Genomic DNA, 11,969 nt, shown 5'->3' with positions numbered 1-11,969 from the left:
GCTGTTGGGAAATTAGCACAAATGACAGGACTGCTAAAGAACACGCCAGGATTTTGCCATATGCAAATGGTTGTCTTTGTGTGATTTAAGGAGACAATTACCCTTCTAGATAATTTTAGCTATCATTTATCTTTATTACTGTATCAACTGTAATTACAGAGCAAATTATTGACATCATGAGGAATTAAAACTACCCATTTAGCTCCAAAGCTTTGCTAAGATTTACTTGATCTTTTACACCTTTTTGCTATTTTGAAAGGACATTCTCAGCAAGTTGGAGACCTTGATTGAAACGACTGTGAAACAACTGTGCGTTCTTCCAGTGAGGCATGCCACAGGGCACAAGGAAGTAAAAAAATCTCCCTTGTGCTCAGGACCAAGAACCATTTCTCTCTAAAGGGTATCAAATCTAAATCTATGTACTGTCAGCAATGGTTACCCTTCGTTGTTACCCCACGGCTCTTCACAACTTTGGTTGGGATTTCTAATAACTATGTTGTAAATCGCCCGTCATTTTACCCTTCTAATTCTGAATTCAGAGTTTTCATCTGACAACATGCCTAAGAGTATATCGTGGGCCTTTTTTCAGTACCAGATGAAAGGCAAATAGGAATAATTTTTTGTTAGTTGCCGCTCTACTCACATCTCTCTTCCTCCAAAGTGTGTTCCCACAGGCACCTTTGCACTCCACAGACATTTTTTCTTCATCTTTCTGCTGTCTTTTTTTCCCATAATCTCATAGGACTCCCTTTTCCATGAAGTTTTGAAGTCTCCACTTTTTTTTCTTCCCCAAATGTTCTTATAGTACTCTTTTTACTGTGGTGCTCCTTATGCTGGAGCTTTCCCACATACAACCACTCGCTCTGCATCACGCAGAGGCCGCAGGCACAGAGCTGGGCAGGCATCAGCTTTCAATTTGTTCTGGATAATCCCTTCCACAGCAGGAAGAGGGGGTCACAGAGGGGTTTCGAAATCATTGTCAAAAAACTGCAGATGTTGCATCAGAGACAGAAATGATCCAGATAAAAATCAGATGTTTAGCAGGTTCCTAGCTTTAAAAGCAGGTTGCTACAATGGGCAGAAGGGGAGAAACAAGAAATTAAATAGTACTTGCAAGAGAGCAGAAGAAAATAGGAGCTGAGCAGGGACCATAGCTGAAAACACTATAAAAGAGATGGAATCGCAAAGAAATAGTAAATGGGATACAGAGAGGAAGGAAAAACATCGTCTCTGCTTCCCTATCCTTGGTACTGCAGTAAGCATTCAGGGCTCCGAGTATCTGTGGGTTTTTTTTTTAGAAAGCCTTTACATACGCAAATGCTGGAAAACAGATGCTTTGACGGTCCCTGCATTCCTTTCTGGTAATTGTCAAAGACTGTAGTAACACACTGCCTGGTGAACTCAGCTGAAATATTAAAAGCCCCCTGCTGCAGACAAGCCATTCATTTCTGGCCCAAAAATGGATACTTTCTTAGCTGGTGGAAAAATCCTTGCCAAGTGAGATTGGATTACTTGATATTCTGTAAAAATTGCATGAGATTATTTTTTTCCCCTCACTTGTCAATGGGGTATTAACTGGAAACTCTCACTGACTGAACAAGAATGGTGTCATGAAAACATTAAATGTGCAAAAATGTACTTTTTAATATTGCTCTCAATTTCAGCAAAAAAAGTCTGCTTCATTAGTGCAGCAAAGAAGCGTATTTTGTCTAAAAACCATGTGTAATTTGTAGCTATCTGTTGTTGTCTGACCCTTCATTATAGCTAACACTTTTATTTCTATTTATCATTGGACACAGAGACACCAAACAAGGCTTGAGCTCCATTGTCTTAGGCAGTGTACAAGTTCAGGATAAGAAATGAGCTGTTAAAACGCCTAAAGAAAAGTCTGTGTCTGTGTTAGTTGCGAGCATATCAGTCTTTCCCTTTGTCTGCGATTTATGCATGGGTGCTTCCATATGTGCATAAAAAAACCCCACGTACATCAGCACACACAGGTATGTCATGTGGCATAAGGCTTTATTACAAGCATTTTTTTGAATGACCACATCTCTAAAAAGTCAGCATCTTTTGACTTAAATAGGCATACCACAGAGTAGTGGATTTTGAAAGGGACCTCTGCGATCATCTCATCCAACCATTCTGCTCCGAGCAGGGTCAGCTGGAGCAGGTTGTCCAGGACGATGTCCAGTCAGGTTTTAAATCTCTCTACGGACAGAGCCTCCACTGCCTCTCTGGGCAAACCATGCCAGTGTCTGATCATCCTCAGAGGAAGAAAGTTTTTTCTTACGTTTCAGCAGAATTTCCCGTGTTTCAGTTTGTGCCCACTGCCTCTTGTCCTGCCACTAGGCACCACCAAGCAGGGTCTGGCTCCTTCTTCTTTACTCCTGCCACCAGGTATTTACATACACGGACAAGATCCCCCTGAGCTTTCCCGTCTCCAGGCTGAATAGTCCCAGCTCTCCCAGCCTCTCCTGGTATGGAAGATGCTCCAGTCTCTTAATCACATTCGTGATCTTCGCTGGACTCACTCCAGCGAAGTATATCCCTGTCTCTTGTACTGAGGACCCCAGAACTGGACCCAGCACTCCAGAGGTGTCCCAGGGCTGAGTACAGATCAAGGACCATCTCCCTTGTCCTGGTGGTGACACTTTGCCTAAAGCAGCCCAGGATGCTGTTTGCCACGTTGGCTCATGGTCAGCTTGATGTCCACCAAGATCCTCTTCTACCAAGCTGCTTCCCAGCCACTTGGCCCCCACGTGCCTGATGTTATTCCTTCCCAGGAATAACAAAGGCAGGATTTTGCATTTATCTTTGCCGAACTTCACGCGGTAACTGTATGCCCGTTTCTCCAGCCTCCGAAGGTCACTCTGGGTGGCAGCACACCCATCTGGGGTATCAGCCGCTTTTTTTTTTTTTTTTTTGTAGCAAATACCTTCAAACTTGCTGAGAGTGCGCTCTGTCCCAACATCCAGGCCATTAATGAGGATACTAAGCAGTACTGGCAATTGTACTGGTCGCCTGCACCCAGCCTCCAGCTGGGCTTTGTGCTGCTGGACACAACCATCCAAGTCTGGCAATTCAGCCGGTTTTTAATCCACCTCGCTGTTCATTTACCTAGTTCATATATTTTTTGCTGTCCTCTTGGCACTTATCTGCATGCATACGCCTGAGCTGGGCCTCCTTGCCCCCAATTTGTTGATTAAGAAGTCTCTCTCGTGCACATTGCCCTGCATCTTTTGCCTACCAACCTCGTCTGCCATTTTCTCTCTTGACTGTGGGTCATCATTTCCATCCCTCATTGCTCCTACTTTAAAGGTCTTCTCCCCATGTTGGCCAGCCTGTTGGCAAAAATGCTTTTGCTCTCTTTGGTCAGCTGGATCCTATCTCTTCTAGACAGTCCCCATCAACACAAGATGCACACCCAGGCATTGAGCTGCAGGATCTGTCCGCTCCTCCTGAAGCCCTTCCCTTTCATTGACAGAACTGAAGAGAAAACCCTGTGCGTGTGGACCTCCAAACTTTCATCCTTGCTGTGAGAGCCACGTAGCCGTGACTGACACTTTCCAGTTCTCCCCTGGCCTTATTACTGGTGCCAACGTGGAGGAATAGCATGGGACCAAGGGGCAGACACCTACAGCTCTTCCTCCGAGCCCCGGCAAGGAGCAACCTCCCCCCAAAACAGCTCAGGTTGGCAGATGGGGGCCTCTATCCCCCCAGGATGACGTCTCCCACTGCCACCCACATTTTAGCAGCTCACTAGCTGCTTTTTCCAGGGCTCAGGCTCAGTGGCTGTGGTGCCGTGCCAGGGAGAGCTCCCAGCCCCTGACTGCTACCAGGGCACCCGACCCATTTCGGTAGGTACAGCCCTGCAGGTAGAGAAGCTGTCATTGCCCTGATGCCCAAAGTCATGAGCCTTTGCCATCGTGTCTCCGTTTCCTAAACTGCTAGGCACAGAGAAGCTCCGGTTGCTCTCCTTTTCATCATCCCCGAGGCGACACAGCCGGCTGACCTCCTCTCCCAGCTCCTTTCCGCGTTGACATAGAGCCTCTCCCCACGCAAGTGAGGATCCCCTCCACCATGGTCCACGGAGGGAAGCACCTCCAGGTCCTCAACGCCCTGGACCTGCATCCTCCTGGGGGAACTCGCTCTGGGTCAAGGCTGTGCCGGGAAGAGTTGCTCCAGTGGGTGCTGTGCCTTGTGGCACGTCACCACCATTGCCAAGGACTTGTACAGGGTTCCTGTCCCTCTCTTACGTACCCTTCTGCACCAACTGCTGCGCCCGTTCGCCGCCTTTGCTAGCTGTACGTGTTCTTCATAGTTTGCTCGGTTTCCATTCGGGTCATCTGACAAATCCCTCTCCATAAAAATTCCCAAGTTTTTACAGCACACTATCACATATTTTATGCATGCTTACAGAGAAATGGACTCAAGCTAACTTGTTGAAGCCGTTGCTCATAGTTGTCCCTGCTCTTCTGTCTATACATAATGTATAAAGAATAGGTCAATAATGTAGTTATGCTGAAGATAGTTTTGCATCTAAATAAATGATTAAATAAAGCACATGCAGACGTGTGCATGTGCACGTGAGGAAACATCCAGTAAGGCAGGCATTCAGCACAGGACCCGTGGCGATGTGACAGTGTTGCCACAATGCCTAAAAGCCCAGAAGCCAAATTTGCCAGGCTCATTCAGGGGTCTGAAGAGCTCTAGGCTTTCCCACGGGTGTTTGCCATTGCCAGTGCTGTGGTGCCAAAGACAGGCCAGAGTTTCATGCCCACCCATCGTAGCATCAGTGTCTGTATTTGCTTAGGGAGCTATCTCTGTAGCAGGTGTTCTGGAGAAATGGGATTTAGTGCCTGAAATAATTTCCTTTAGTTGGGCAACTAGAGTAGTGCTTATGGGACTTCTACAGCAAACGGGGTGCTCTGGAATTACAGGTGTCCCCCGGTGGAGCAGCTTGGAACATCAGCAGAGCATCCCATCCGCTGGATCCTGGAGGGCAGGGGAGACCACACCACCTTTCCTATTGAAATTGGGCTGGCACGCAGCCAGGAAAGCCAAATTGTGGGATTTGCTTGTAGGTTTTGGATGAAAAAAATAAAATAATCCAAAGAGAATTTCCACACACAAAAGAGTGGAAAATGAATATTATTTCAATCAAGATATTTCACGGTGGTAAATAACTTCCAGTGCAATATGAGAGCTACCATTTTCACAGAGCAGAACAAGAGCTTAAAGAGAAAAAAATGGAACTAGAGATGACTTGCTCTCCCAATAAGGGCACTAGGCTTTTGTGAGTGGGACTAGGCTAGAAGATTGCCAGGACCAGTAGTTGCTTGTTTCTTGCTATGTGCTATAATGGTGTACAAGTAGTGTCATGATGAGACAGTGTTATCAATCCAGTCACCACTGAAATATTCCTGAAACCATTCTAGGAATTTCAAGTTACATTAAAACTATGTGAACTTTTTTATTTCTTTTAAAAATTTATCTGGAAGATTCCTTACTGCTTTACAAATATAAGAAAAATATCTCATAGGAGTTTTCTGGGCTGTTTGGGGGGGAAAAATAACTTAATTAGCAAGAAAACAAAGGAAGCAGATGCACAGTCACATCAATGTGCTACAAAAATCTTACCTATGAAGTTTATCTGTGAAAAATATATATAGCAAGTCAAACACAGAATTGGCAATCGTCTGTCATGTTTTCCAGAACAGGATGGGTGTTAATTACTGAAGAGTATATCCAAGGACTCTTTGCGCTGAATTTTTTTTCTGTTTTGGGATTCTGCGACTTCCAGAGATGTCTGTATCCTCTCAGAGAGACTGAAATTGTATTTCAGAAGAAAATTTCTTACAGCACTTCTGCATCCTTAAAAGTCATTGACAGGAAATAGTATCTCTGAGATACACCGCTGAACCGAAGTTAAAGTCCAGTCCAATTAGTCATTTCCTTGTCTGTGAATGACTGTTCCCTATACACCCCTTTTAAAATTGTATAGCTCAGCCTAGCTTGCAAATGACCTCAGAGCCTTTAAAAAATCTTAGTGACAGAGCTGAACAGTGCAGTCACAGAAATATATCTCAACAGAAGAAGAAGTTTATTGACCTTTTGAATATTCAGGAATGCAATACAACAATGCACGACTTAAATTATGTGAATCTTTACATATAGTTAAACATACTTTAAGTCTCCCTATTGGAAGTCTACATCAGAGTTCAAACCCTAACTAGTATGTTGATATATTTATTGTCTGTCAGTTACATGATGTATGCTTTTGTCAGGTAAGGGGACCAGCAGCTAGGGAATTAATTGTTAGAATGGGGAAAGATTATTTATCCATGCTGCGATGGGCCTAATTTAAGAGTGTGAACTGTCAGGGAAGGAAACTATGTTTAAAATTCTCATTTTTATTATTTCAGTGAGTCATTCTGGATTCATACGAGACTCCAGTTTTTCATGTTCTAGGCCTGATATGAAGCTCCCATTACAACTGGAATAAAGCCTTTAGCATCTCCTATAGTTCATTAAAATTGCACTTATTTTTATGGTCTCTCCTTCCACACATCCTTTAGCACGCATTGTCTCAAACTGACAATTTGTTTAGCATATAACCAGGTGGATTTGTATTTTTAGGCCAGTTGTTGCAGGGAAACAAGCATCTTGAGTGACAGTCTGCAGATTTTCTTCAGGTTCGCTCAGATGAGCCGTTGCCTTTGGCATCACTTCAACAGTTGTCGTCCGAGAAGCTCCATGGGTTGGGACGAGATTTGGGTCTTACCCTCTCACCACCCTTTCGATGCCATGTGCTGAACAAGCTTCTTTCAGTCGTAAGCTCTGTGAGTGTCACTGAACCTCGGGGCTCTGTCCTGAGCCTTTCAGATCTTTCATTAAATTTAAATCTCCTTGAAGCATTGATTGTGTCATATGGCTTTCATTATCATAAGCACGCTGATGATATTCAGATTCGTGGTTCACGTTAACCTTTCCTACTGAGGTCAGTAACAGTATCTCTGAGTGTCTAACAGCTGTCTCCCTGTGGATGTCTCATAATTTTTTGACATTAAACACAGGCAGTAGGAGGCTCTGTTAATTGGGTCTGACAGTTTCTACTCTTTCGGTTTCCATTTTGTGGAATCTCCTCAGTACCTTTACCTGGGAACTTGGGTCTTATTCCTGACAATAATTTGTCATTTACCGCTCTTATTTTTTTCTTCAACAAGAAAAATGTCGTTACTTAACATCTCATAAATTTGCCTGTACTTAATCATTACATCAATAAAAACATCCATCTGTATGCTTGTGGTTTGGTGTTTAGAGTTTGCCTTTATCCAAAAACATATTTGTCATGTCAACATATGCATACTCGTCTGCTTGTAGCATCTCTCCTTATACTGGCAGCATCGCTCCTTATACGGGATCTGCCAAGGCCAGTAGCTGGTGTGTGCTCAGTGCCAACGTATACGAGCTCGGGCACCGTGCCCCTTAGTGCACAGGGCACTCGTCTTCTGGGCTGGAGCATGTTTGGCCAGCTTGGAGTATGGGCAAAGGAGCCAGTCAGAGACCAATGTTTTTGTAATTTAACTAAATTGTCTCCGTGGGCATGAAAGAAGAGCGTATGGTTTGCTCCATGCATCTCAGTAGGGGCTTTTGCTCTCAAGCAGGGTATTAAATAAAACAGTACAGTCGTTCTCCAACGGTCCTTGAAGTGATCAGAGGAATACTGTTGTGTCCGACTGGCAGCTCCTCTCCTGAGTGGCAGCAATGTGGCAAGTAAGAAGTTTCTGTTCAAGCAGATTAGTAGAGGGAATAAGCATGTGGTTTTCCTTTATCAAAGGCTGAAAAAAAAAGTATTAAGTTTTTTATTTGGTGGCTATTGAGAAGTGACAGAGATGGTTTTCATTTTCTGTTTGGGCTCGGTTTTAAATAGGTGCCGGCTGGCCTGCCAGAGTTAAAATGTTGTCCTCATCTGGGCAAAGACCAGCTTGTACTTTTTTTCATTTTAAAACCAGGAGCAACAGAAATATAACCTTCAGGCTGTCATAAAAAAAAAAAAAAAATCAACAAATTACCAAGGCTTCAAAGGCTTGAAGGTCTGGAGATGGAGCGTATCGCTGTATATAATCGGGTATCCAAGAATAATCGTGCATATCAGGTAAAGAGTATGTGAATTTTTTGGCATTGCACAACTTGGGTGTCTTTTACAATGGTGAGACTCAAGAGAGACATAGGAAGGAAATTTGTTTCATGGTAATGGACACAGTAGCTCTCTCAGAAGAGAGATGTCAGCTCTCAACTCAGCGTTGTCCATCTCCAAGCAGCTTCCCAACAGAAAAGAAGGGAAGACATAAAATCTGTCTGGATCTGTTCTAAGAGCAGTGTGCTCACGCAGGCACAAATGCTAGCCCCGAGCCGAGCAGGTCACAGAGCAGTGTCTGGGGAATTATGTCAGAAATGCCTGACAAAAATCAGTGCTTGAGCTGCCTACTGGCATCGGTAGCTTCCATATAGCTTCCATACCCTCCAGTTTGGGGGAGAGGGTGGTACCCAGCAGCTCTACCCTCCGGGAGGCAGGCTGTCAGCAAGAAATACCCCCGGGAAGGTTTGGTTGTACAGGTTAGCTCCTTCCCGAGGAGAGAGCGGACACCTCTGCGCCCTCAGGTCTTCTGCCAGGCACCCTCATCTGAAGCTTAAGGCAGGTCGTTGCTTTCTCAAATAAACTCGGGGGTAATTGCAGCGCTGGAGATTTTCACCTTCACGTACATCGGCTTGCCTGACAATCTGGGAGCAAGGGTTCTCTGCTTGATTTGAAACTGGGATTTGAACCTCGGTGTCTCACCAGAGTGCCCCAGCTGCTCTGTTATTCAGAGACAAATATCTCCCATTACAGCTAGGCATTTGTTATAAGCAGTCATTATCCCATGAAGCAGTACGATAAAAGTGTCTTGCCCACCAGGCAGTGATAAGTCTTACTTTTTATGCCTTCCTCTGCTCAGTGAACAGGAAATAATTCTGACATTTAGAATCAAGAAAAAGCATAAAAAATAGGTATTCTACTTTACTGCACTAGGAAATGTTCCGCTTTTTATATATTTATACTTAAACAAATGGGAATCAAAAGAAGCTAAGACAGGATTCCCTATTCAGCTTAATACTTTGTGGATGAGGATGGAAGAGAAAATTTGGGGAAACAACCACGATGCGTATTTCTCTTCTATTGTAATACAGTCTGAGTTGGCAATAAGTTTGGTTTCTCCACTGCAAGGATGGCAAGCGGCACCATGAACCTTCATCTGAAAAAGACTGTTTCGACATGACCTGCAAATGGAATGAAAGTCATTACAAGCTGAAGGAATGGAATCAGACATATTTTTAACAGTATTACGCTGCAGGGAAGAATAAGTTTTAACAAGCCTAATACTTTCTGGGGGAGCAGGAGAAAGATTTGGGAGAATTGTGTGGGAAGTTTGAGTGACAGTTGAAGGAACAGGTAAAGATAGTGGGTTTATTTTCTAATTTCATAACATTTCTTAAAGCATTACTGGCTGCAATCTAGAGAAAAATAAAAGAACAGATAAAAACTTCCAACATCGAATGTGAAATTACTAACCCCCCAAAAAACTTTCTCTAAATTTAAATGCCTCTACCTCATGCAGCTAGGTCATTTGCAGACATTTTCAATAGCTGGTATAGTTACATTTTTTTCCTTACTTTTTGGACAAAATTTCCCTTGCCTCCCAGAAATCTTACAAGAATTTATGTATGTTCCGCAAGTAGAAAGACCATATCAAAACATAATAAAAAACAGTCACCGTGAATGAATCTATGAATACAGATTTTGAGGTAAAAAAAGTACAAACAACTCTTCCCATTAGTTGCTTATCTTCTGCATATTTCAGTGATGAAGGGGTTACTAGCACCTCAGCACTGGACACATCTATTAGCTTGAATCCTAGGAGGACTTTCCCTGCTTAAACTCTTTACAAATAATTTCTAGGGCAGTTTCCTTTGTCAGAATATTTCAGTCTCTTTCACTGAACTCCTATAAATAATTTTTGCATTTCTTCCGTTCTGAGGTCATTCCCTGTTGGGAATACCCAATAAGAGCAGAAGCAAACAGTTCCTGGGGACTACTCGGAAATAGCTGTCTCCAGACTCTTCCTGGAACAGAGTGGTCTGAAGACGTTTGTTGAGAAAGTTCTTAAAATACAGTTGTAAAATTTCCTAATCCCAGTTCCATTTCTCATTATGGCCAATAAAGTTTTTAAGAAGATAAGCAAAACACTAGTGTGTAACTAAAACCATATAAAAGTATAGACCCAAATATGCTATTCCATTCTTCTGAGAAGGAGCTGTCTTCGTCAAACACAAGCTTATACATCTTTTACTTTCCATATTAATTATGTACAGCTACCCTATCTGCTCCAAACAGCTAGTGGTTTTGAACAACAATCTGACAGAGAAAATAAAAACACATATCCCTCTTGCCATGGCTGTGGTGTGTCTCGATGCTCAGTGCTAATAAACCTGGTTCTTACAGGGTTGTAAAGGGTGTACCAGCAAAAGATCGTTGTAACAAACTGCTGAAGACAGGATAGTATTTTTCACTGCATTTTTACTACCTTCATTATATGGCAATGCATCACTAGCAGATGTATAACCTTGAGCATCACAATAAATGTAGAAAGCAAACTGAAATGAATTCTGGTCATGTGAATACTGATGTAATCTAAAACATCATTGCTACCGTTCCTATTACAATAAATTTTTCCTAAAGAGAACAATGTATGGCCCAGTCTGTGGTTCATATCTCAAACTTTTCACATTTCTTAGCTTCTGATAATATTTTCCTTAGATTTTTTTTTTCCTCCTGCAAAGTTTTATAGAGTAATTCTTGCCACTTTACTAAAGCTAAATTCCACTTTACTAAAGCTAAATTAGAAAAAGAAATCTGAAGTATATGGTCTAAATTGTTACACATATAAAAAAATGTCAAGTTAGAAAAATAATAAGCTAATCCTGAAGAGATTTTATTTCTATAAAAATAGGCACATAAGAGCATTTAAATTCAAGTTAAACCAGAGGTAGTTAGGGCTAGTTTGGCCATTCTCATAAGACTGACAAATCTTACATATGGGAACTATAAATTTGGTAAAGAAATGAAGGACTAACTGAGACCCAATTTGTTTTATTTGACTTGACTATATAAATGAGAACTACATTTTCCCCATCTTGACTACTATTTTTTTTTTTTAAGTTGTTACTCAAAGCTATGTTTCTTTGCTCACGTAAAATATCTTATGTTGGATATGTACCTTTAGCATCTTTGGTCTAGTCAGGGGCACATCCTAAAAACACCCAGAATTCCAAAATAATATATCATAAAACTGAAGAGGGGGAAAAAAAAAAAAAAAAAAAAAAAAAGCAAGCATGTTTTGTGCACATTCCAGGACTATTCAGAAAACCTTTGTATCGGAACCACAAATGATGTAGGGCCAATATCAATAAAGACCTGAAGCACATACGAGTTGTGTAAGGTGGTGCATATATGTTAGATGCTTGGCTTTCAAACCACGATCCGACATGTAGAGGGAGGACCTAGAATCTCTTCTGAGTGCATGGGTCAAGCAAGATACTCCAGAGGAGCTTTCCAGGGAAACCCAGGCACTGACAGAAGAGGTGCTCTGACTTGTCACTAGGAAAGATGAATATTCTCCTCCAATCTGACAGAAACAGGGATTTCATTTACACAACAGGTCTTTGTGAAGCGGCTTTCTCTGACTAGGTGTCCACAGAAGCAGCACCGCAGAGGGCAACAGTTCAACCCTTTTTGAAGTCTGCACTGCCTTGTCTGCCGTATGTATTTTAATGTGTTTTAATGTGTTAGAATATGTTTAATTAACCCTTGCAAAGACCAGACTTTTACCATGTTCACATATGCCTTGGAGATGCAATGTCATCATGAC

The 11,969-nt window shown here is 42.4% G+C and overlaps 1 protein-coding gene across 1 annotated transcript in view; it reads right to left on the bottom strand.

Moving 5' to 3' along the window:
- Positions 1-4,167: 4,167 nt before the first annotated feature.
- CLCN4 (chloride voltage-gated channel 4) overlaps positions 4,168-11,969 on the bottom strand; it is a 116,348-nt gene continuing 108,546 nt past the window's right edge. The window contains exon 13 of the transcript XR_007510204.1: positions 4,168-4,179. The gene's annotated coding sequence lies outside the window, so the exon portion shown is untranslated. The remainder of the gene's footprint in view (positions 4,180-11,969) is intronic.

This window comes from Accipiter gentilis, chromosome 31 (genome assembly GCF_929443795.1).
Source record: "Accipiter gentilis chromosome 31, bAccGen1.1, whole genome shotgun sequence".
Classification (NCBI taxonomy): Eukaryota; Metazoa; Chordata; class Aves; order Accipitriformes; family Accipitridae; genus Astur; species Astur gentilis.
Note: the sequence above shows the minus strand (reverse complement) of the source record. Positions and strands in the feature narration are given on the sequence as shown.